The following is a 26116-nucleotide window of genomic DNA, read 5'->3' on the forward strand; positions in this document are numbered from 1 at the left end:
ACGGCAGTTTATTTCACCGGCTGGGCGGAGAGCGCAGGCACCCTGGCTGGACTGGAGGCTGGAGGCCGGAGGCCGGAGGCCGGAGCATTTACGCCCCCAGGCCCCAGCAAAGCCAGCACAGCGGGGATACGCGACACGATGCTCCGCGATCTTTTGGGTGACCTCACTCGCCATCAGCACGCAGAGGAAAGGCAGGCTAGGCAACAAGAAGTCGCCTGGGAGCTTGAGGCGACGGGGCAGTGATGGATGGTATCCCGGCAGCAGCTGCTGCCTGCGGGCCTGCGGCTGCGGCAGCACATTGAGAAAACCTGCACCTGGCGCGCAGTGTCGCTGCTCCCGCTACGGCTAGCTGCCCCTTTGGCCGGTACTCTACGCCGTTCAGATGCATTGGGCAAAGGGGTTTGCAGACGTACGACATGCCAACCAAACAAAGTGCATCGAAATGAACGAGGATACAGTACATACAGAAGGAGGAACAAGATGAGTACTACTAGGGTTACCCCCACGTTTTACAGTGATTGGATACAGAGAAGGAACAAGAACGAACTGCTGCCTAATCATTGTGGCCATTGCCAACGAGCTGCCATGGCCATGGCGAAATCTCTCTCAGATTCAGAGTTGCAACGGAGTTTGAACAAAACCATAGCTCACGCCTCACGGCCTCACCTGCACAGTAGTAGATACATGCTAATAGTAATAGTACCAAGAACATCCTAATACTCGCGGCTGGAATGGCTCACTACTGCTCCTCGTTTAGCTTCCTAGGTTGTCGCTCCCAGCATCGGTTAATATGGTGAGCCTCCGTGCCGTTCTGACGAAATCGCTGAAATCGGCAGAGAAATGTGCATAAGCTCGAATGATCCTTTACCTGCGTCAGCTGCAGGCAAACGTTGTGGACACGATTGTTACCTGAAGGGCTCGTCGCCGGCGTGTATTCACTTCACCGGTCCGCCGCGGTACAGCACGCGGCTCCGCAAGCTCGGCGCCCTCGATGCCGAACATCTCGGACAGGCGCCCTAGAGCTCGTCGAACGAGCTCAGCGCCGAGAGGTCGAGGTTGCGGCCGACCGTGTCGGACTCGACGAACACCTTGCATTGCCCGGGCTCAAGCCCCAGCTCGAGACCTGCTGCTGCTGTGGCTGCTGTCCCCGAACCACGGCAGCCGCTCCGACGACGCGTTCTTGGTCGGGCTGTTCTGGATGACGCCGGAGCCCGAGCCCTCCGAGGCATTGGGGCCCGTCTCGGCGTTCCGGTACAGAGAGCTGTTGCCGGTCGCCGCTGGGGAGGTCGCGCTCGCACCGCCGGAGCTGCTGAGGCTCATCTGCTGCTGGGTTAGTATGGTCCGTCCGAAGAGCACTAGCCCCGCCGGCTTGACGGCGTCGGGCGTCTGCTTGTTGGCGGCGCCGATGGACAGAGCACACGGGACGTCGTCGTCGCGCGCCGGGGCCTCCGATGGTCAGGTCGGTGCTGATTCTTGCCGGGATAGGGATCGTCGGACCGACATGATCGGGACGGCGGAGCCCGGGGTACAGCAGGCTCGACTGCAGGTGGGTAAGGTGGAGATCTGATAAAGATGGAACGAATTGCGCATGCCTGGCTCCCTGTATGGCTGCAGGAGCACTGCCGTCCGGGAACGGGAAGAACGGTGGGTGGGCGTGAAGGAAATGGTGGGGGTGGGGGTGCTGCCCGTGTGACAGTGGGTTGGGCGGGAACGCCGGGTTAAGGAGCTGCCCTTCGAAGGGGAACTCCGGGTACGCCGGGATCCGGGGCTTCTTGCGCGATGGCGAGAAGGCGAGGTGGATGGCTGGCATGCTCGACACCAGCTCCACCAGCCATGGGCTCACCCGCTTCACGTTCTGCAGGAGGTCCGGCTCGTCCCAGGTCACCTGCAGCGGAATCGCCAATTCAACAAGTGAGCACCAAGCAAGCGCAAAGCTTTGCTGGTAGCTGAGAAGTAGCAGCTGCCGCATACCTGAAGAAGGCGCCACGGCGACTGCGGCCAACGGATGGGGTCGGTGACCTGGACGCCGGCGACGGTGCCCATGAACCAGCTGATCCGGGAGGAGTCCTCCGTCTCGAACGCCATCTTGAACCGCATCCCTGGGGACCACTGCACCCTCATCGCCGCGCGGACCGCGGCGGCACGAACGCAGAACTCGGGCGTGCTCCGCGAGGGTAGTACACCGCCTCAAACGACTGCCCGGCAGCCGCCAGCCTCGCCGCCTCGGCCACGTCCTCTGGTCGCACCTTGCCCGTGCCTTGGCGGCCGCGCACGGGCTCACATTACCTCGCATGAGGCCCGCGTAGTAATCCCACCCGGGCGTAGGGGCCTCCTCGCCTCCGCCTCCGCCGGCGCCGCAGAACCCACGCTTTGCGCGCCGGATGCCGACGTGCAGGTCCCCGCTGTCACCGCGGAGGAACACGATGGAGTCCCCGGCGACGAGCTTCTTCTGGTTGACGAACGAGCTCCACCCCGTGGTGAGCAGGTGCCGGCGCGGCGTGCCCCGGTAGATGTGGCGGAACTTCCAGGCGGCCCCGTGCACGTCCTTGGCGACGACGGTCTGCACGGGCGGGTCGGCGGCGTAGTCAAGCCGCGGGAAGATGGTCTCCGCGCAGTACCTCGGCACGGAGAACCCGCCGCCGTTGTTGGCGTCGGACTGTGTCAGCGTCTTGGCGAACGAGGCCGGCTTCTCCTGCTCGTCCGCCGCGGCCGCATCGTCCTCGAGGCCACCCGCGTCCGCCTCCCCGCCGCGTAGCGGGATGAGGCGGATCCTGGCGAAGACCTCGTCGGTGTCCGGGTCAGCCATGTAGCGCACTGCGGCGACGCGGCAGGGGACCAGCGCCGGGAGACGCGCCGCGGAGAGGTCGGCCGCACCGGCGAGGCCGAGCGCGTGCTCCGCGTGGCCCTGTGGGAAGTAGTAGACCCTGGCGCCCACAGGTGGCACGGTGCACATGCCGCCCGCGCACGCCAGCCACAGCTGCCGGTCCACGCACCGCTCGGCGCCGGCGCCGGCCGGCTCCGTCAGGTCCGCGAACGTGATCATCGGGAACGCACCGAGGCGAGGGCCGGTGGAGTGAGAGGGATACGGAGGTGGAGGAGACGAAGGCGAGCGGCGGGTGTCGTGTGTAACTGAGCTACGGAGGTGCCTGTTCTCACGGTAACGAGCAGGAGTAAACCCAGCCCGTTGCGACTTATAAGTGCCCGTTCGGCGAGTGGGAGTGGGAGACAGGGCGTCAGGATGCTGTGCGGACAATCGTGTAGGAAACAGCGGCGACTACCAGTGGATCGACGTATGCGTGGAGCTGCGTCCTCGTGTGGAAGTTTGGCTCGTGAGTTTCGGTATGTCGTGGTAGTGGTAGTGGTAGTGGTTACATGGAGATCGAGGAACACCCGTGTGGAACACCGATCGATGTTGTGGACTTGTGGCCTGTGGGGTTTCTGGTCCGTGCAAGTGTGGAACGGGATCTCAAATAAATGCTGATATCCACTCAAAAGAGGAAAAAAAAGCTTGGCATCCAACCTCCATATGAAACAAAAAAAAGTTTGATATATGGCCATGTAGCCCGAGCCCGTCGGCACGACCCGAGGCCTGTTTTTTTGGCCGGCCCGGCCCAGTGGCGAGCGGGCCTAGGCTGACACGGCCCGGAGGAGCAGGCTGTGCCTGGGCCTTACCCCAGGCACGTGGGCCGGCACGGCACGGTCCGCTCCGGAGCCGGAGGCCCGCTGGTGGCCCGGCCTGCCAACCCCGCGCGGCGCGCCCCCCGGCCCCCAGCTCACCTCCCCGGCTCCCCCCTCCTCCTAACCCTATCTCCTCTTGCTGCACGTCGCACGCGGCCGGATCCTCCTCGGTGGCGTCCACCGCCACCTCCCGCGGGCTGCCCCTGCCTCTGCCTCCTCCTGCCACGCGCGGGTGCGCGGCTGCCGCCTCCGGCCGGATCCGCCTCGGGGACGAGCACGCCGACGGCCGCCGCCACCTCCCACGGCTGCCCCTACGTCGTCCATCTCTCCCTCCCCGTGCGGATCTGTCTCCCTCTCTCTCCCTCAGCTCAGATCTGGTGGCCTCCCTCTCTCCCTCATCCTCGGTGCACGGCGGCGCCCTCCCTCCCTCTCCCATCCTCCATCTCTCCCTCCCCGTGCGGATCCCCCTCTCCCTCTCCCTCTCCCTCCCTCCCTCAGGTCAGATCCGGTGGCCTCCCTCTCTCCCTCATCCTCGGTGCACGGCGGGCTCCCTCCCATCATCTCCCTTGTTGTGCCTCCTCCGCTCAGATCCGGCGCAGGTACGATGACCAAACTCCCTCTCTCACTCTCCCTCGGCGGCGCACGGCTAAGAGCGCGCGGGCAGGCAGATCCGGTGATTCCCTCCCTTCCTTGTTTTCTCTGATTCTCTCCTTTCCATCTCGCTCACCCCCTCTTCATCTCCTCTCCATCGCTTGAGGGAGGGCGCCGCCTGCGCAGCTCCTGCCCCCGAGATCCGGAGCTCCGCCGCTCCCAGCCGCGGCGACCACCTCCTCCTTGCCTCCCTACGTGGCCGCGGCGCACGCGCCGGCCTCGAGCACGCCGGTAGCCGCCCTCCTCCCCCAAGGCCCCTATGCGGTGGCTGGCCTCAGTGGGCCTCGGGCTGGCACAACCTGTGAAAATGGTCGTGCTTCTCGGGCCAGCTCGGCATGGAAATCAGCCCATAGGGCCATGCCTTGGCCGAAGGCCAGGCCCGTGGCCCTGGGAGGCACGGCCCGGGAGGCACGACGTGCCGTGCCAGCCCGTTGGCTATCAGTCCATGCTGGCATGGGCCCATGCCGTGTCAGGCCGGCCCGACCCGTTGGCCATCTATATTTGATATCTCAACAAACATGGTATGAAGCAAGAAATGAAGTGCTCCGCTAACTCGTTAAGGTTCCCATAAGAGTTTCTGCCTTTACTGGTTAGCTCTAATGGGTGCTTGGTTCGATTAGCTTTAAATACCAATGACATACGCTAATGGGTGTTTGGTTTTGTGAACCATTTCAAAAAGAATGTAGAATAAATCTCATCCTCATGCTTATAATTGTTGGCACAAAAGATTGGTTAAACATAAGAACACTGGGACGTGAAACAGCACTTTAACTGAGGTGTTTATGAAAAATCGAATAAACCAAGATTCCTATATTGTTGTGTGAAACTCATCCCTCTTCTGGTTACAATATTTAGATTTGATCGACTTGTGTTTTGAAGCTAATCTTGGACGTAGATCAAAAATAGGCTTGGACCTTACAACTTTGTCTTAAGACTTACATGGACATTTAGTTTACTACAAAATATGTTCACGCATTGCAACTGAAACGACCTGATTTCCGCGAAGGAAAATCCACAGAGTCGAAATGTAACAAGACCGTTGTAGATCATATTACCCAAATTCCAGTCTATCATCACATCCATACAACGTAATTTCAGAGTACAAATAGTGCGGAATTACATAAATTATTATATCGCCGCATTGGCGGAATCAAAGGTAGCATTCATTCAGAACAGCTTGAAGATAAGATCGCCAAACTCGAGTGTAGGAACAAACCCCTCAACCGTCAAATTCCTCGGAGCTATACTCCTCAGCAGAACCTATGTGCCAAAATTTATCAGTACGATTTGTACTGGCCACTCCCACCCTATGAGCATTGCTTTGTGGAAATTGGATGCAAGTTGGCTATATTCAAAAGGAACCTATAAGGCTGGGGTTTACTATGTTTTAGCATATCAAGTATATAATAATAGTTGGTCAAGTTTTAACACCATTCCCACACACATTCCACCCCATTCCCGTCCAGAGCCAGATTTTGATCCTGGGATCGATATACCACCATCTCCACATCATCACCATACCATCGCTCAGTCGACAGGCCAACTCCCTCTCGGCACTGTCTTAAGGCCCGTAGCCCCTGGCTACGACCAACACTCTCTCACGGGGGAAGAAGAGAAGGACTCATCTCACTATCTAGTTTAAACGAAACACAGGAAAGGTCCATAGTCGATAAGTCGGCTCATGTATCGATCGATCAACCATATACTCTACAGAGGTTTCACATAACCACAAGATCTGCCTTCTTCGCTGACCGTCGTCAACTGGGCTGATTCCGTCCGCTTGCTAGCCTAGGATAATGCCACTCTACCATTCAGCCCTGGTACACCCCAAGTTTAGTCTAGCGTGGCCGAAACTGTGAGTCATGAGCCGGGTCCACAAGGTCTCTATGAAGTCTCGGAAGGGTGTGGGGGAATCCTTCGCGCCCCGTACCTCCTTACACTATCCGCTATCAACCTAGCAGTAGTGGCAATATCCTACCAAGTAGTCTGGCCGTCCCGCACCATATAGGGCGAGTGGTACGTAAGGCTTCTCGGTGAATCTGAGTACTAGTAAGTCCTTAGGGATGACCAAGCCAGAATATCTTCATCAGGGTTTCCATTTACCGTGCCACCACAGCACCTCCACCCCAGGCTCCTCCCATCATAGGTTCACACCCAGGGCCACCTCATATACCATTTACCCACCACAGGTATCCATTCCAGGGGTGCCCAGGTAGCATCCCATGGTAAGACTTGCCCTAGGCTCATCGTATACTCCAACTTGGTCGACACAACCCTCACCCTCCACACACCCAAGTCACACACGCAGCACTCTCCCCTTAGTCCAGATAACACAAGTTTCCACCACGCATTTAAGGTAGTATAAGTGTAGTAGAAGTATAAGCAATGAAATATAGCAGTAAGTGTGTGTCTAGCCTAATAGCAGGGTATGCAGGGGTAAGGTTGCGTCAAGGTAAAGGCCATCAAGTAAGCATACTACCATGCAAGTCATTATCATAGTATGATTATAACAGTAAAGTAAAGCAATAGCAGTTCTATATTAGCCATGCGTAATAGGTGCTACGAGATTGGGTGGGATGTGGCACCTTCAATGTAGTCGTCTCCATACTCCTCAAGGTACTCACGATCCTCGTCCATCTGGTTCTCCTCCGAGTCTGCATACGATCGAATTATAGTCACGTTAGCGACGTCTATAGAATAGCACAAAGAAGCAATGAAAATTTAAAAGAGCCAAATACACTCAAACATGGGTGCATTGCGTAAAGTTTGATTTTTGATGAATTTTGGTCCTGGTTTCGTATTTTTCTGAGGTCGTATGATTTATTTATGAATTTCTAAGGTTTAAATCATCTTCGAAAATGGAAAAGGCTGAATTAATCTAGGGCTGACATGTGTCACGCTGTGACTGGTCCATGTGGCATTCTAACGCCAGCATGACGTCATCATCTCGGCACCAAGCTGACAAGTGGGGTCCTGCTGACGTCATCTTGACATAAGCATGATGTCAGCAACGTCATCAGTTCCGACAGGTGGGGCCAGGGCTCTTGGGTCGCTGACATGTGGGTCCAGTCAAAGTCAACATCAAGTCAACGGGCGAGTCAATGGTCAACGGGTCTTAGTCACTAACATGTGGGGCTAGAGCTGCTGACGTCAGCAGCTGACGTCACCGTGACGTCTCCTCAGCTGTGTTGTTACTGACAGGTGGGACCCGCGTGACGTTGTCATGGCGTCAGCATGACATCACTTACTGACATGTGGGTCCAGAGTCTCTGTGTCACTAACATGTGGGTCCGGTCAATCGGTCAATGTTGACCGGTCAACGGTCAACACGGACCAGGTCCAAACTGGACCGGTTGGGCCTGGATATGGGCTAGGCTTTGGCCCACCATGTGGCATGCTATGGCGCTGCCACGTCATAGCCAAGGGCCTCCACTAGGCTTCGTCCATAGTTCAGCCCACACCGCGTGGCTCACGGTGAACTTGTGTTCACGGTCCATGGACCGTTGGCTGGGTCTTCGGTGGACCGAGTCTACCCTTCTTCCCTCTGGCCTGGTCCATGTGCACCAGGTGCAGGCGTGTGCGGCTAGTGAGGGGAATCCTCTGCTTCCATCCCCAGCGTGCTCCCGCCAGTGGTGAGCTCACCGGCGAGCTCCCACAATGGCGCTGGCATTCAATTGAGGTGGGGAAAAGCTTCGCCAGGCCTCGGCGAGTACGGTGGTTGGGTCAAGGTGGCGGCTAGGGCATCCTAGGGCTTTGGCCATGAGGGTCGGTGGCTCGGCGTGGTGGGGGTCACCGGCGGGGCATCTCGAGGCTGTTCTAGGGGTCCTAGTGCCCCATTTCCTTTCAGACGGCTAGCGGATGATAGGGTATAGCATCGACGACAACCATAGGGCGCGATGGAGTCCACGCGTGGTGGTGGTGCACGGCGGAGCTCCGGCCGAGGTCCGATGCTCGTGGCCAAGGTGCTGCGGTCGGCTATCAGTGTCTTGGTCTACGTGACTATCCTCCGGGCGTCGCGATGGTGCTACGGCTACTTCCTAGTCCAGCGAGGCGGCCCAGGTACGCAAGTGGTGGCCACGCCATGATGGCGGTGTCGTTAGCGTGGCGTGCGCGTGCTTTGCTACGACGTCCAAGGGCTAGGAGGAGGTCTTAGCAAAAGGACTCACCAAGTGGTGCTGGTGGCGTTCGGTGGTGGTGCGGTGGCGAGGCGCGTCGTCGGGGTAGGCGCTTAGGGCAGCGCGAGGGCTCCGGTGATCGTCATCTCCGAGCTCTCTGCTCGCCTCCCCTCTTTCGAATTTCCTTCTCGGCCCTCTTCTCTCGGTGTGATGCGGCAGTTGGGCCACCGAGCGGTGGCGTCGTGGGCTGAGGAATTCGCTAGGGTGCTCTGGCGTCACTTTATAGCCCCGAGGTCCGAGCTCCACCCAAGGCGGGCGGGGCGGACGGCTGACGATGCGCCGGTGGCATCGGACGGTATCGCGGGCGCGGGTGGTTGGCGCAAGGGTTGCGTGGGCACGGCGCCAAGGGGACAGGGCTAGGTGATTTGTGTGACCCCGGGCCCGCGCCTGTCGTTTTGGTCGGGACTCGGTCGGAGGAGGTGCCGGCGTGGGGAGGAAGAAGATACTGTGGCGGGGGGGGGGGGGGTGGCTGGCACGTGGGGTTAGGTTGGCAGCGACAGCAGGCGAAGCAGAAAGGTGTGCGGGCATGAGCAGCGCGCTGGCTAGCTTGCTGGGCCGGTCGCTCGGTCACGCGAGTTGGGCCGGTTGTGGGCCAAGCAGGCCGAGCCGGCTGCAGGCTTTTCTTCTCCCTTTTCTCCTTTTCTGTTTTTCTTTTCCTTTTTCCATTTTTGTTTTATGCTTCACACATGTGTATATAAATCAAAGTAGCATGTGGCACCCATGGTATAATGTTCCATGGTGAAAAGTGTTGGTCATGGTATATGTTTGGGATATTGGTTCCATGTTAATATAATTATTTATTGTAGAATTAAATATTTGGTGGCTTTTATAAATCAATACATAATCCAATAAAATCCAAATCACCATGTTGAATATAATGCAACTTGATGTATGCTATGTGGTAAAATAAATTCAAGCTGATGAGGTGAGATACTTGTGCAAGTCATGTAGGTTTAGTTAGTGCAAGACTAGGGGTTTTCCTACATGCCACATCATCACTCAAGGGTTTTAAAGAAAAAAATTTGTAGTTGGGATTTTTGGTGTGTGGATTTTTGGGTTGTTACAGTCCTACCCCCTTAACAGAATCTCGCCCCCGAGATTAAAGCATAACATACTCTTCAAAGAGGTAAGGGTATCGTAGCCATTGGTCAGACTCTTTCTCCCATGTTGCTTCTCTCTCAGTGTGATTGCTCCATTGGATCTTGCACATAGGAATAGTTTTGCTTCGGGTCTCTTTGGTATCTCTACCCAGAATTCTGATAGGATGCTCTTTATACTCGAGAGTGTTCTGGATGTCAACTGCATCAGTTGGGATCACTTCATCGGGCACTCTCAAACACTTGCGTAGCTGTGAGACATGGAATACGGGATGTACACCCGCCAATTCCTCAGGTAGCTCAAGTTTGTAGGCGAGCTTTCCAATCCTTTTGTGGATCTTGTATGGCCCAGCAAATCTGGGGGCTAGCTTTCCTTTCACATCGAACCTGACAGTTCCACGTAGCAGGGATACCTTGAGATAGACGAAGTCTCCCACATTGAACTCAAGTTCTCTTCTTCTTTTGTCGGCATAGCTCTTGTATCGACTTTGAGCAATCCTCAAATTCTCCTTCACTTGAGCAACTCCTTCTGCATCTTGGATCTTAGCGGAATCAAAGAATGATCTTTCACCCGGTTGAGACCACATCAAAGGTGTCTTACAAGGTCTGCCATATAGAGCTTCAAATGGCGACATCTTGATACTGGCTTGATAGCTTTTGTTGTAAGAGAACTCTGCATAGGGTAGGCATTTCTCTCAATCAGAGCCATAATTCAGTACACTAGCGCGAAGCATGTCTTCTAAGATCTGATTTACTCGTTCTGTCTATCCATCTGTCTGTGGGTGATAAGCGGTACTAAAATCAAGTTTGGTTCTAATGGACTTGTGCAGGGCTTCCTAGAATCGGGACACAAACTAAGGACCACGATCAGATACAATACTAGAGGGAGCTCTATGTAGTCTGAGAATATGCTCAACATATAGATCTGCTAATTTTTCGGCATCGGTCTTGGTCTTAACTGGTACAAAGTGAGCAATCTTGGTCAAACGATCAACAATCACCCAGATGGAATCATTGCCTTTCTGTGAATGGGGCAATCCAAATAAGAAATCCATAGATATGCTCTCCCATTTCCACTTAGGAACATCAAGAGGCTTCAGCAATCCTGTAGGCCTTTGATGTTCAGCTTTGACTCTATTATAGGTGTCACATCGTGCCACATGTCCCGCAATGTCTGTCTTCATGCCTTTCCACCAAAAGTGTTTCTTCAAGTCTTGATACATCTTTGAACCTCCAGGGTGGATACAGTACTTGGAATCATGAGCTTCTGATAGAATTTCCTCTCATAGTACTGGGTCAGATGGAACACAAATTCTGTTCTTGAACTAGATGGCTCCTTATTCATCTTCCTGGTGGTTGGTCTTGTAGCCTAGTTTCATCAGACTATGGAGATATTTGATCTCTTCACAACTTTTCTGAGCTTGACGGATATGATCTATGAGATCATACTATATGTGGAGCTCATTCAACAAGCCATGCGATAGTATCTTAAGTTGGAAATCTTTAATCTCTTCCTTGAGCTCAGGTGGTACGGATTTAGTGATCAAAGTGTGACAGTAACTCTTGCGACTGAGAGCATCTGTGACTACATTAGCTTTTCCCGGATGATAGTGAATTTCTAGGTCATAGTCCTTAATCAACTCTAGCCATCGGCGTTGCCTCATATTTAGATCTTCCTAAGTGAAAAAGTACTTCAAGCTCTTGTGATCCGTATAGATGTCACACTTGTTGCCTATCAAGTAGTGTCTCCAGATCTTCAAGGCATGCACAACTGCTGCTAACTCAAGATCATGGGTTGGGTAACGGTTCTCGTGTTCTTTCAACTATCGAGAAGCATATGCAATCACTCTTCCACCTTGCATCAATATACAACCAAGTCCTTGATGGGATGCATCACAATAGACCACGAAATCCTTGCTGATATCAGGCAATGCTAGCATAGGAGTTGTGGTAAGCTTCTGTTTCAATTTCTGGAAGCTTTGTTCGCACTTGGGTGTCCATTCAAACTCCTTAGTCTTCTTCAAAAGGTTGGTCATTAGACGGGCTATCTTGGAGAAGTTCTCAATGAATCGGCGATAATATCTAGCCAATCTCAAGAGACTTCTGACTTCTGTCACATTACGGGGTTGATCCCACTCTTTCACAGCTTCAATCTTGGCTGGGTCAACTGCGACACCTTCAGCTGATAGTACATGGCCTAAGAAGGCAACTTTCTATAGCCAAAATTTGCATTTACTAAACTTTGCGTAGAGCTGATGTTGGGCTAGTTTCTCAAGCACCGTTCTCAGATGATGTTTGTGTTCTTTAGCAGTGGGTGAATAGACAAGGATGCCATCAATGAATACTACCACGAATTTATCAAGTTCATTCATGAAAACCTTATTCATCATGTTCATGAAGTATGCGGGAGCATTCGTGAGTCCAAAGGACACCACAGTGAACTCAAACTACCCATACCTAGTCACGAAAGCTGTCTTCGGGATGTCACTCTCTCGAATCTTTATCTGATGATAGCTAGATCTGAGATCAATCTTGGAGAAATACTTGGCACCTCAAAGCTGATCAAGTAGATCATCGATTCTTGGCAGAGGGTACTTGTTCTTGATGGTGACTATGTTCAAGTTCTGGTAATCAATGCACATTCTCATTAAGCCATCCTTCTTCTTAACAAACAGAACAGGGGATCCCCAGGGTGAAACATTGGGTCTGATATATCCCTTCAAGATGAGCTCATCAAGCTGTTTCTTGAGCTTGGCTAGTTCATCAACTGACATGCAATAGGGTCTCTTGGCAATAGGTCCTATTCCTGGCAAAAGATCAATGATAAACTCTACATCATGGTCTGGTGGCATATCCGGTAATTCTTCAGGGAATACATCGGGGTAGTCTCTGACCACAGGTACATCATGAACTATCATCTCCTCTTTTTGTGATTCTGAACTCGCTTTAAGGGCACATAGGATAGAAGTGGACTTTCCGGACTGAGGTTCACATCTAATAACTTAGCCCGATGGGTGGGTCACTTGGACATATCTAGGTGAACATGATATGATGCCTCAGTGAATGGTTAGCCAATCCATGCCTAAGATGACATCTAGGTCTGTGGAAGGTAACAGGGTTAGGTCGGCTTTAAAGGTAAGACCCTCAATGGTAAGACTCACTCCCTTATATATAGATGTGGGTGCACTTTAGGTCTCCTAAAGGGGAACTGGTGATGATAGGCTTTCCACATGGGGTTATAGGCAGGTCATGTTCTCGTGCAAACTTGGATGATATGTAAGGACAAGTTGCTCTAGAGTCAAATAAAACTGATGCAATATTGCCGTTAACTAAAAACATACCGTACACAACGTCAGGGGTAGCCTGTGCTTCCTCGATGTCTAGATGGTTGAGATGCCCATGGGTAGTAGATCCCTTGAACTGAGACTTCTAAGCAGCTCAGTTCTGTGGGCACTCAGCGGCTTTGTGACCCGGTTGGCCACAAGCGAAGCAAGTGAAAGGCGTACCGCCTGTAGGGGTTGGCGTGGGTGCCTTCCAGTTTCTAGTGCTTGGTGTAGAGCGGTTCTATGCTGGGCATTCATTCATAGAGCGGGAATGGTTGAAATGGTCCTGAGTGTTGCGGTCTTGAGCATAACGATCCCGGGTGTAACGATCCTGAGCAGGGTGGGAGTATTTGGTGGGGTAGCCTCGACTACCCCTACTCGATCCAGGGTTGTCATCCCTGTTGTGGCGAGAGCATTCTCTGGGTGGTGCATCTCTGTGGAATCTCTTGCGATCACGGCCATGGAAGGACTCCTCAGGCTTACGCTTCCTCTCCCTATACTCCTCTCCAGCTTCAGCACGGTCCTTCTCAATCTAGATGCAGCGATCCACCAGAGCACGCAACGTGTTACTCTCAATACCGCCAAACTTCAGTTTGATGTGCGGGTTAAGTCCCTTGCGGTAATAGTATAGCTTCTCCTTCTTAGAGTTCACAACATAGGAAGGTGCATAGCGTAGAAGGTTGGTGAAACGAGTAGTGTACTCAGTCACCCTGTCCTTTCCCATCTTGATGTTGCGGAACTCCTCAGCTTTGACCTCCATGATACCCTTGGGAATGTGATACTCAGTGAATGCTTCGGCAAACTCATCCCACGAGATGTTGGTAGGGTCCTCATGGGAATCACTGAAACTGTCCCACCAGGCGCGTGCTGCACCTGTGAGCTAGTGTGCGGCAGCTCCAACACACTCATCGTCGATGAAAGTAGTGAGGTCAAGCTTCTTCTCCATCTCCTTGAGCCAATCATCGGCTATAAGTGGGTCAGGGTCGGTGCCATCATAGGTAGGTGGCCTTAGCTTCAGAAATCCTTCTAGCTTCCTTTGGAAGTCATTCTGCTAACCTCCCTGGCGACGGTTTGCTCCATTAACAAGAGCTGCAAGAAGTTGAGTCTATTGTGCCATCACCTCTGCTAGGTTTGGTGGTGGTGGTAGCGGAATGTTCTCCTCAGGCGGTAGGGTATTCTCCAGGTTGAAGGGTATCTCTCCATGTCCACGGCCATGGCCACGGTTGTTGCCACCACGCCCCCCATTTGGTTCGACTGGTTCAGGGGTGATCGCACGTCCACGGTTCATTAGGCGATTAGATCGGCGGTTCGGCATCTGCAACATGAATCATAGGAATTTTAGTGTTTGTGCCATAAGTGCTTATAATTTAGTATGGTTACATGATTTTGACGATTTAAAGAAAAACATTTATTCTATCCAACACTCAATGCAAAGAAGCAATAAGGTCCATAAAATGCAATAAGATCCAAAACATTCATTACATGGGTTTTATTACATAGCATCATCTCCAGTAGCTACACTTGAAGACTTGTGAGAATTGTACTATGCATAGTGTCTCATATTACATCTCATAAGGGGTACATCATGGGGTACAACTTATGGAAGCCACTGACATGACTCATGACCACGTAGGGTCATCTACTCTAACTCGTACACCGCAGCTGAGATACGACTGTTCTCGATCTCGATCTCCTCGTCAGACTTGTGAAGTTGGGACATGTACTTAGGCCTCGGCGAGCTCCTTAGTAGGCCTAGCTCTAGGTAGGGTAGGCAGGCATCTAGGTTGAGGCGAGTCAGGGCTAACTCAAACTCCTCTATCCTAGGCTTCGTCTTGCTGCGAATCTCTTTGGGTAGCTGATCCCTCATACCCTTCATCTCCCTGAGGCGCTTCTTGTCAGACTTCTGCCAAGCCTGCCATGTCCTCTCACACTTGTCTTATAGGTACTCATTCTACCTAAGTGCCTCGATCAGGTGACCCTAGTTGCGAACGGCCTTCTTCCTGAACTCCTCTAGATCCTGAGTCATGGTCTTGTTCCGAGATTGGATTTTCAGCATATCAATCCCCTTGGACCTCTCTCTATCTCCTCTACGGTTGAACTCGGCCTTCTTGTCATCCAATTCTCTCTACAACTCCAAGACCTTGTTGTTGAGGTAGCAGTTCCTGTTGCCTAGGTCGACGGCTTTGTCCTATAAGTCTGTGACCTTGGTTCTGTGGACTTCTTCACAACGGTTGAGCTCGTCCTGTAGCTTGGCAACTGTCTCAAGTAGACCAGCTCGCTCCTATGCTCCCTGCGAGTCTTGCTCCTAGTACTCCCATAGAAGGGCCTGGTCCTAACATCTCCTTTGCTCAAGCTGGGTCATGTACCTGTCCTACTCTAGTAGGTGGACAGCCAAGACGCGAAGGCATTTGTCCACCTCAGCAAAGATAATTCTGCCAGCTACGAAACTCTGCTCACTAGGGGTAAGGCTGAGGTTGAGGGCCTAGGGAAGTAGACGGAACTCTATCTTCTTTAGGTGCTCGTAGTGGTCCCTCATCACTCTATGAAGTGCCTTGTGTGAGATAGCTTGTAGTCCCTCCTCGACTGTGTCCTCTATAGTCAACTCGGTGAAAGCTGGGATAGAAGGTAAGGTAGTGCTAGCTGGGAACTCGACTGAGGTGACAATCGGTCCTTCGATTCCTCCTTCCTGAGCTGGCTTCCCGGTGCAGGTGACCTTGACAAGCTCATCAGGGACTCCTAACATGATGAGAACTCAGCAGAGGGTCTGTGTAAAATCCCTGAGCTCACGTAGGTCAAAGGTAAGCTTGGCGTGGTCCAGAGGTAGCGGTCCTAGAGGCGGCCATTCGACGTTCATTGCCATTTGCATGTTTTAAGGAATAGGTGTTAGCAGGTCAGTAATAGATAAGTCTTGCATAAAAGTAAATGCAGGGTCGGTATATAACCAAAAGAAGGGTAGTTCACGTCCTATTCTATCGTCCATTTCGAAGGGTTTCATCCTATGGTCAAGTATGGCTCTGATACCAACTAAAATGACCTGATTTTCGTCAAGGAAAATCCATAGAGTCGAAATGTAATAAGACTGTTGTAGATCATATTACCCAAATTCTAGTCGATCATCACATCCATACAACGTAATTTCAAAGTACAAATAGTGCGGAATTACATAAATTATTACATCGCCGCATTGGCGGAATCAAAGGTAGCATTCATTCAGAACAGCTTGAAGATAAGATCGCCAAACTTAAGCGTAGGAACGAACCCCTCAACCGTCAAACTCATCGGAGCTATACTCCTCAGCAAAACCTGTGTGCCAAAATTTATCAGTATGATTTGTATTGGCCACTCCCACCCTATGAGCATTGCAGTATGGAAATTGGATGCAAGTTGGATATATTCAAAAGGAACCTATAAGGCTAGGGTTTCCTATGTTTTAGCATATCAAGTATATAATAATAGTTGGTCAAGTTTTAACACCATTCCCACACACATTCCACCCCATTCCCGTCTAGAGCTAGATTTCGATCCTGGGATCGATATACCACCATCTCCACACCATCACCATACCATCGCTCAGTCGATAGGCCAACTCCCTCTCGGCACTATCTTAAGGCCCGTAGCCCCTAGCTACGACCGACACTCTCTCATGGGGGAAGAAGCAAAGGACTCATCTCACTATCTAGTTTAAGCGAAACCCAGGAAAGGTCCATAGCCGACAAGTCGGCTCATATATCGATCGATCAACCATACACTCTATAGAGGTTTCACATAACTACAAGATCTACCTTCTTCGCTGACCATCATCAACTGGGCTGATTCCGGCCGCTTACTAGCCTAGGATAATGCCACTCTACCATTCAGCCTTGGTACACCCCAAGTTTAGTCTAGCGTGGCTGAAAATGTGAGTCATGAGCCGGGTCCACAAGGTCTCTATGAAGTCTCGGAAGGGTATGGGGGAATCCTCTGCGCCCCATACCTCCTTACACTGTCCGCTATCAACCTAGCAGTAGTGGCAATATCCTACCAAGTAGTCCGGCCGTCCCACACCATATAGGGTGAGTGGTACGTAAGGCTTCCCGGTGAATCTGAGTACTAGTAAGTCCTTAGGGATGACCAAGCCAGAATGTCTTTATCAGGGTTTCCATTTATCGTGCCACCATAGCACCTCCACCCCGGGCTCCTCCCATCACAGGTTCACACCCAGGGCCACCTCATATACCATTTACCCACCATAGGTATCCATTCCAGGGGTGCCCAGGTAGCATCCCGCGGCAAGACTTGCCCCAGGCTCGTCGTATACTCCAACTTGGTCGACACAACCCTCACCCTCCACACACCCAAGTCACACACGCAGCACTCTCCCCTTAGTCCAGATAACACCAGTTTCCACCACGCATTTAAGGTAGTATAAGCATAGTAGAAGTATAATCAATGAAATATAGCAGTAAGCGTGTGTCTACCCTAATAGCAGGGTATGCAGGGGTAAGGTTGCGTCAAGGTAAAGGCCATCAAGTAAGCATATTACCATGTAAGTCCTTATCATAGTATGATTATAACAGTAAAGTAAAGCAATAGCAGTTCTATATTAGCCATGCGTAATAGGTGCTACGAGATTGGGTGGGATGTGGCACCTTCAGTGTAGTCGTCTCCATACTCCTCACAGTACTCACGATCCTCGTCCGTCTGGTTCTCCTCCGAGTCTGCATACGATCGAATTATAGTCACGTTAGCAACGTCTATAGAATAGCACAAAAAAGCAATGAAAATTCAAAAGAGCCAAATGCACTCAAACATGGGTTCATTGCGTAAAGTTCGATTTTCGATGAATTTTAGTCCTGGTTTCGTATTTTTCTGAGGTCGTATGATTTAGTTATGAATTTCTGAGGTTTAAATCATCTCCGAAAATAGAAAAAGGCTGAATTAATCCAGGGCTGACACGTGTCACGCTGTGACTGGTCCACGTGGCATGCTGACGCCAGCATGATGTTAGCATGACGTCATCATCTCGGCTCTGAGCTGCCAAGTGGGGTCCTGCTGACGTCAACATGACGTCAGCAACGTCATCAGTTCCAACAGGTGGGGCTAGGGCTCTTGGGTCGCTGACATGTAGGTCCGATCAAAGTCAACGTCAAGTCAACGGGCGAGTCAACGGTCAACGGGTCTTAGTCACTGACATGTGGGGCTAGAGCTGCTGATGTCAGCAGCTGACGTCACCGTGACATCTCCTCGGCTGTATGGTGGTTCGGTCAAGGTGGCGGCCAGGGCATCCTAGGGCTTTGGCCATGGTGGTCGATGGCTCGGCGTGGCGGGGGTCACCGGCGGGGCATCTTGGGGCTGTTCCAGGGGTCCTGGTGCCCCATTTCCTTTTAGACGGCTAGCGGATGACAGGGTATAGCATCAACGACGACCATAGGGTGTGGTGGAGTCCGCGCGCGGTGGTGGTGCACGGCGAAGCTCCGGCCGAGGTCCGGTGCTCGTGGCCAAGGTGCTACGGCTGGCTATCAGTGTCTGGGTCTTCGCGACTATCCTCTAGGCATCACGGTGGTGCTACGGCTACTTCCTAGTCCACGCGAGGCAGCTGGGTGCGCAAGTGGTGGCCACGCCATGACGGCAGCGTCGTGAGCACGGCGTGCGCGTGCTTTGCTACGGCGTCCAAGGGCTAGGAGGAGGTCTCAGCAAAAGGACTCACCGAGTGGTGCTGGCGGCGTTCGGTGGTGGTGCGGTGGCAAGGCGTGTCGTCGGGGTAGGCGCTCAGGGCGGCGCCAGGGCTCCGGTGATCATCGTCTTCGAGCTCTCTGCTCGCCTCCCCTCTTCCGAATTTCCTTCTCGACCCTCTTCTCTCGGTGCGATGCGGGCAGTTGGGCCACCGAGCGGCGGCGTCGTGGGCTGAGGAATTCGCTAGGGCGCTCTAGCGTCGCTTTATAGCCCCGAGGTCCGAGCTCCACCCATGGCGGGTGGGGCGGACGGCTGACGATGCGCCGGTGGCATCGGACAGTATTGCGGGCGCAGGTGGTTGGCGCAAGGGTTGCGTGGGCGCGGCGCCAAGGGGACAGGGCCAGGTGATTCACGTGACCCCGGGCTCGTGCCTGTCGTTTTGGTCAGGACTCGGTCGGTGGAGGTGCCGGCGTGGGGAGGAAGAAGATACTGTGGCGGGGGTGGCTGACACGTGGGGTTAGGTTGGCAGCGACAACAGGCGAAGCATAAAAGCCCCCCGGGCGTGAGCAGCGCGCTGGCTGGCTTGCTGCGCCGGTCGCTCGGTCGCGCGAGTTGGGCCGATTGCGGGCCGAGCAGGCCGAGCCGGCTGCAGGCTTTTCTTCTCCCTTTTCTCCTTTTCTGTTTTTCTTTTCCTTTTTTCATTTTTGTTTTATGCTTCACACATGTGTATATAAATCAAATCAAAGTAGCATGTGGCACCCATGGTATAATGTTCCATGGTGAAAAGTGTTGGTCATGGTATATGTTTGGGATATTGGTTCCATGTTAATATAATTATTTATTGTAGAATTAAATATTTGGTGGCTTTTATAAATCAATACATAATCCAATAAAATCCAAATCACCATGTTGAATATAATGCAACTTGATGCATGCTATGTGGTAAAATAAATTCAAGGTGATGAGGTGAGATACTTGTGCAAGTCATGTAGGTTTAGTTAGTGCAAGGCTAGGGGTTTTCCTACATGCCACATCATCACTCAAGGGTTTTAAAGAAAAAATTTTGTAGTTGGGATTTTTAGTGTGTGGATTTTTGGGTTGTTACAGCAATATAACGTACAACTTATTGCATGATCACCTAAATGGCATGTAACTAGCTTGAAGACTTGTTCAATAATGAGCGAATGGATGGCTCAGTGAGGAAGGAGGTAGAAGGGATGGATCTGTGATCGAGGAACATGTGGTGTGAGCTGCTATGCTATCACTCTATCAGCTATGTTGGTTGCTCAATGTGTGGGCGATTTGGGTTGCATGGTTGCTGACTACTATTGCTTGGTGCGTTGGCTGGCTGCACTCGTGCTACAACTCGACTATGAGTATGGCAGTGGTATATGGAGGATAATTCTGTTGGACACTTCTCACATGTACTTATAGAAAAGAGAAAGTTCCATTGAGAAGTGAAAATGATAACCAATTTGAAGCAAGTATAGAAGACTAGAAGGTCAAGTATTATGGGTCGAAATTGGGGAGCTGAACACTGCGTTTAATCACTTTTTTCATTCCCTAAGAAATTGAGTTATTGCTTGATTTGCTTGTTTGATTGAGTGGATTTCGGTATCAATTCCAAAGGGAATCCCGAAACTAATTCAGTCAAGAAAAGTTCCTGCTTTTGGGCTGCTTTGTGAGTTGGTTCCACTGGCGTAACTACCCCCTCTAGGTGATGCGGGGCAAGGCTAGGGGCAGCCGACTCAATCCTTCCAAATCACTAGAAGGCAAAGCCGTTCATTCCTCTTGTGTGCGCATGCATTATCTAATGCTAAGGACTCTACAAGAATCGGTTAAGCTTTTCGTTCTTCGACCCATAATACTTGACCTTCTAGTCTTCTATACTTGCTTCAAATTGGTTATCATTTTCACTTCTCAATGGAACTTTTTATTTTCTAGCATCTCTATTTCTATCTCTACTCTCTCCATTTTTACATGCCGTATTAGGTTTATCCTAAGTGAAACATTCTTAACTTTGACTACCAATTTCAAAAAATGTATATATTTACAACATCAAGTTTATGTTCTTAGATTCACTACGAGAAATACTTTCATAATATATAGTTCACATATTGTGAAATCACATGGATTTTTTTTAAAACTTGACAAAGTTAGGAATGTTTGACTTAGTACAAACCTAATACGACATGAAAAAACAGAGGATGTATTTATATCTTTATCTCTCTGCTTGTTTCTTGTGCACTATATCTTTTTCATTTCTCTTTGATTCTCATGCCCAAATCTAAAAACTCCTGTATTATGGGACAGAGGAGTAGGGTTTAAGTGAATAAATCCTTCCAAAGTTCCAAGGTTGGATACTAGTACAATGTTGTACACAATGTGCTCAGTTCGAGGGCGTAAAAGAGAGGAACGAACTAAATTTGTGTTCAACTGAGACAAAGGGCAAATTGGTTCTTTTGATGCCCATTAGCATAGACTATCGAAATATGATCAATAATAGCATGAAAAAATTAAAATTCAGGATTTGAGTTTTTTTTTTAATTGGCAGATCGGGGATACAAGTTTTAGCCATTTACGTCTGTACTTGTGTAATTCGTAAAAAAAAAAATCCCTTCATTCAAACCAATCATTCTTGACCTATAGCCCATTCGTAAAGAATGGTTCCAACGTCATTTCAAAATGACCGCTGGCGCCCGTGTGCATGGAACTTTAGACGGGACAGTCATGGATTTAGGACGAGTCAGCTAAACCCCGAGACGTGAGTTAACAAGTAGCCCAAAAACATCCAGATACATATTTATCTTCCAACAAGAGACTGTGACTGGCCGGGGACATAATTGGGGAATAATGACAGTCGTTTTGTCGGAGTAACTTCGATTATTTTGCTTCAAGGTTTTCTTGGGATAACTTAGCTTTATTCGTTGGCAACGAAGTTGTTGACCGGCAACTGTCCTTGAAACTCATTTCCGAACCATTGTTGGCTTGTTGCGTTTACGTTGCTTGAAACGTTCGTTTACTTTACTTTGCCGCCGGAAATTGTTAACGCGATCGTCGACACTCCATTTCGACCTAGAATACTTGATTAAGACCAGCCGAGTACGCCCTCTTCTCCGTCTAAATGGTGGATCACTTGTTTAAGATCAAGTACGACATTTCATTTGTTTAGTCGTACGCCTTCCTGTCATTTCCTTGTGGGTTGTGGCAAGCACAAGCACAGGGTGGTGCGATGGCGACGCGCTGAGATGTGCTAGATGCAGTTTAACAAGCAAGCGCCAAGTTGGAGTTGTTGGTGGCTACAGGGTAACTTTCGACGTCAAACTGAGGATAATACCATTCGGATTTCGGAACGAATTCATGCCGCCAGCCAGCTGAACGTACGGCCAGCATATGTTGACTGCAAACATAGCGTGCACAAAGAGAGCTGAGAACGACCACAACGCTAGCTGTGTTGCCGGCCATCTCAGCAAATAGAGGTCATGGAAAGAGAAGAGATCGAGAAGATGTGTGTCTGCGTTGACTTGGATCTCACAACATGGACACATGGTCTTCATATGTTTCAGACTAATAAGCAGTGTCTTCCACATGGCGCACGACACATACTTTCCGAGGTCGATCTGTTTTCTACTTTTCTTTATCCGAGGAGTCTTGCTTCCGAGATTTATAGTAGTGTGTGTATGTGTGTGTGTGTGTGTGTGTATATATATATATATATATAAGTATATTAAGTAACCATCTATAAAATAAGTTATTCTATAACCACCTCCATTTACGATAATTTTATATACTAATTTACGATAATGTCAATACACATTTACGACAGTTGGGTTACTATTACACATGGCCATATTTACCGTAACATTATAGTAAACCACTTAGTAAGGAGTTACTATAATCTCGTAAATTAACATAGTAATTATCGTAACTCAAAGTGGCTACAGAATAAGTTATTCTATAGCTAGCTGCAGAGTAGTAGTTCTCTCTCTCTCTCTCTCTCTCTCTCTCTCTATATATATATATATATATATATATATATATATATATATATATATATATATATAAAAGCAACGAGCTTAACTTCTTAATTGGTTAATTGGAAGGATTCCCCGATCTAATTAGACGTTAAAAATAGATTAGTGCCTAATGCAGGGAAAGGTTAGGTTTTCCTATGAGTGGACCCTTTACTTTTTTTTTAGAAATCCTAATTATTCTTGATTATGGATTGAAAAGGGATGTTATGACTTGAATGTGTAAAAGAAACAGTATATTGATAAAGAGACTGTATTCCAAAGTCAAAAGAGCGATTGGCCTGCAAAAATAAAAGATTTGTTCTTGTTTGTTTTGTAATTAGAACAAACATAAACTAATTAGATAGAAAAGGAGCGGAAAAAGTTCTATGGATTAGACTCCCTTTCTTTCCTGGGTTTGTATTATGCAACACCTTGTTCTGACCATATATATATATATATATAAATAAGGCAGACGGCAATTCAAGTCAACTCGTTTCCCGTTTGGCGCAGCAACCGGGTGTAATTCTACCCGCGTCGCGCGGCGGGTCCAGTAACGGCGCCGACGGCAACGGAGAAGGCACCCCGCGGCGTGCGCGCCAGCCCACCTCACGAGCGCGACTAGAGAGAGCCGTGTGGTCTGGCGGGGCCCGGAGGCCGGGGGTGGGTCCGTGGACAGCAACCAGACAAGCCGGGCAGGAGCCAGAGCCAGGGAGCACAGCGTGGATGTCGCTGAGACGCTGGCGTGCGCGGGGAACGGGGTCGGGGGCCGGGTCAAGCCAAGGCAGGCGTGCGCCCGCGCGGCCTCGTCACGTGCGCGGACGGGTGCTCCTTGCGTTGTTTTGTCGCCGGCGATGCGTGCCGCGGCCAGTCGGCGTCGCCTTCTGCTGCCGCCTGGGCATGCCTCCCTGGCCGTGGGCCGTGGCCGGCCCGAGCTGGCGAGCTCCTCGCCATCATCGCCACCTACCACTACGGCACTACTACCAGGGTGGTTTCTGGCTTGTGACGAGTCGAGAAAACGAATGTGCACGTACGCCGCCCGGTGACCTTTGTGGGCTGCCGAAAGCGCCGCTACCTCGCCAGCAATCAGCTACCAAATCCCAATTAGCGTTCGTTCGTTTAGGATCATTCCTGCCGGGAACAATTCCTGGTGAAGGCTGTCCTATACAAATTATATTCCTGAGAACCAACCAGAGAGGTTCGCGTATATATTGTTTAATTGTCATACTGCTATACGAGTACTACACAAGATGCTACGCATCTGCATATATATCTCCTGTAGTCCTGCTGAAGCAGCTCAACTGCAGGTGTAGCTAGCAAAGGGGAACGCCACGACCGGTGCGGAAGGTATACACTTCCTCTTCTGCCTCGTGTGAACGTGACGTAAGTTGAGCACCGCATGACCCACATCGCAGCCGGCGGACACGCCAGTCGCTGCCTCGTGCAGTCGTGCCTCAATCGATCCCGGCCCGGGGGCCTAAAATACTCGTAATCCAACTGCCTCATGTGACGTGTGAGCGAAAAATGAAAAGAACTGGAAAAGGAAAACGAGAAAAGAATTCATTCGTCGCCCTCGACATATGTAGCCCTGTTGGTTTCGTTAGTTGGCACCTCGCTCTCCAGATCCGTCGTCCTGACTTTCTTTCAAGCCTTTTCATCACAATACCCTGAGGCCTGACGAGAGGATGGCGCAACAGACACCGGAAAAAAAGGCGTCTTTTTTCCCAGACACGGAGCATCTGCCAGATTGATCCTGTAGATTCGGACAGGCGGATTTGCTCGCGCTTGTAGTTTTGCGCGTACACGCAGCGTGCGCTGGATCAGTGCCGCAGTGCGTCGGCACTCGATCGGCCCAGCCACCGTCCGTCCTTCGCCTTCCTCCTCCTGCCCCACCCGGCGCGCGGATGATGCGAATCCTTGTAGCTGCATCCTTGTACTACTGCTGTACTTTAGTGCGCTCCTGATGGGGAAGCTAGGCCAGAAAGGGGATAAAATGAAGTGGATGTGTGTCTATACACACACACACACACACACACACACACACACACACACACACACACACACACACACACACCACTAGTCAACGAAGAGCCTCCCACCAAACGAGTAAGCCCTATCATCGAAAGAGCACACTGTTGTGAGGCTGAGCACCAGTACAAGCAAGAAATGTCTACCTCATTTTTCTACTCCAAGTTACTACGCTGCAAGTTAATTACCCTGAAGTGAACCTAGTAGTAGGAGTAAACGGGAGGACCGCCGGAGGGGGCGGTCTTCGTCGCATGAACCGCGGAGCGCAAAGACCGCCGCATCGGGATCATCAGCGGCGCGCGCCTCAGGAGCAGCGCAAACAAATGCCAGCCAGAAAGAACCCGCTACGCTGCGCCCCCGGCGAGTTCCCAAGTCCAACGACACCTGGTTTGACTTGCAGGCACCAAGAAGCTGCATGCAGCGCAGCTGGGTGTGACCGTGTGAGGGGAGAAGGAGGGGCGGCCATGAGACCATGCATGAGTGATGACCCAGCTACTACTAAACATGAACATGGATGACGAAACCAAGCCCGGTTTCCGCGAGAGCGGAGGAAGCATATGCGTGCGTGGACGACGCGCGCCGCGTTAAACAACTCCTCCCTGTGGGAGTACGATCGCCGGAGCGGGTTGCGGTGGATCATGTCGGCCTCGGAACAAAGATTCCGGGGGCCAGAGCATGGAAACGTGTATTCCGCCTGTCCCACGTGACCCGGCACGAGGAGCTCCCCGCGCCGGCTCGCCGGCTGCGCCCACATGCCCGTGCCACTGCCAGCCAGCCGCGGGATCCGAGCACGCACCCGGACACACGGACCCGGCCCGGCCGGCGGCGATCCATATGGGAAGGGAACCATGCGTGCGATCGGCGCGGCGCCGGTGGCTGACCTTGCGGTTTTGTTAATGCAACCATGGCAGCATAGCATGCATGCATGGGCCAGGGAGCGAGGTCGTCAAGATGCGAGCTTGCTTTGTGGGGGGTGCTACTGCTAATGCACGCGGTGCAGGGATTGATGCACATGTCGATGCTGGGGTCCGACTGGTTCGGTGGGCATAAGTCAAACCTGCAAGTTAAGCAAAAACGAATACTAGGCCATGAGCCCATGCATGATGGCCATGACATCAAACGCCATGCACATGTGCTCTTTCATTGGGATCTTGAGCGCGTAGCTGTGTCGTCTGTGCTAAGCTGTCCCTGTGCGTGCGTGTGCGAGGCGTGCAACTAGCTGTCTATTATGTTATGTATGTATAGGCCTGTCTCTGCACGTACTCCATCCATCTAGTGACAGAGCCAGGATTTAAAACTTGAATATTCCCACTTTCACATAATTTTTTTTCCAATCCATAGGTTTAAAATACAATTCAGAGGAGTACGATTACCGATAATTGAAGTCACAAAAATAATCAAATAACAAATTGTTCAGTTAATCAGCTCTAAGATATGCATGAAACAAACTAAAAGTAATAAAGAGAACTTACAAAATACTATAATGTTACTTTAATCTTGCG

At 51.2% G+C, this 26116-nt stretch overlaps 1 pseudogene; it reads right to left on the reverse strand.

Annotated features, from left to right (window-relative positions):
• Nucleotides 1-617: 617 nt before the first annotated feature.
• On the reverse strand, nt 618-3150 carry LOC136463851 (auxin response factor 8-like; annotated as a pseudogene).
• Nucleotides 3151-26116: the final 22966 nt, after the last annotated feature.

This window comes from Miscanthus floridulus, chromosome 7, assembly GCF_019320115.1.
Source record: "Miscanthus floridulus cultivar M001 chromosome 7, ASM1932011v1, whole genome shotgun sequence".
Classification (NCBI taxonomy): domain Eukaryota; kingdom Viridiplantae; phylum Streptophyta; class Magnoliopsida; order Poales; family Poaceae; genus Miscanthus; species Miscanthus floridulus.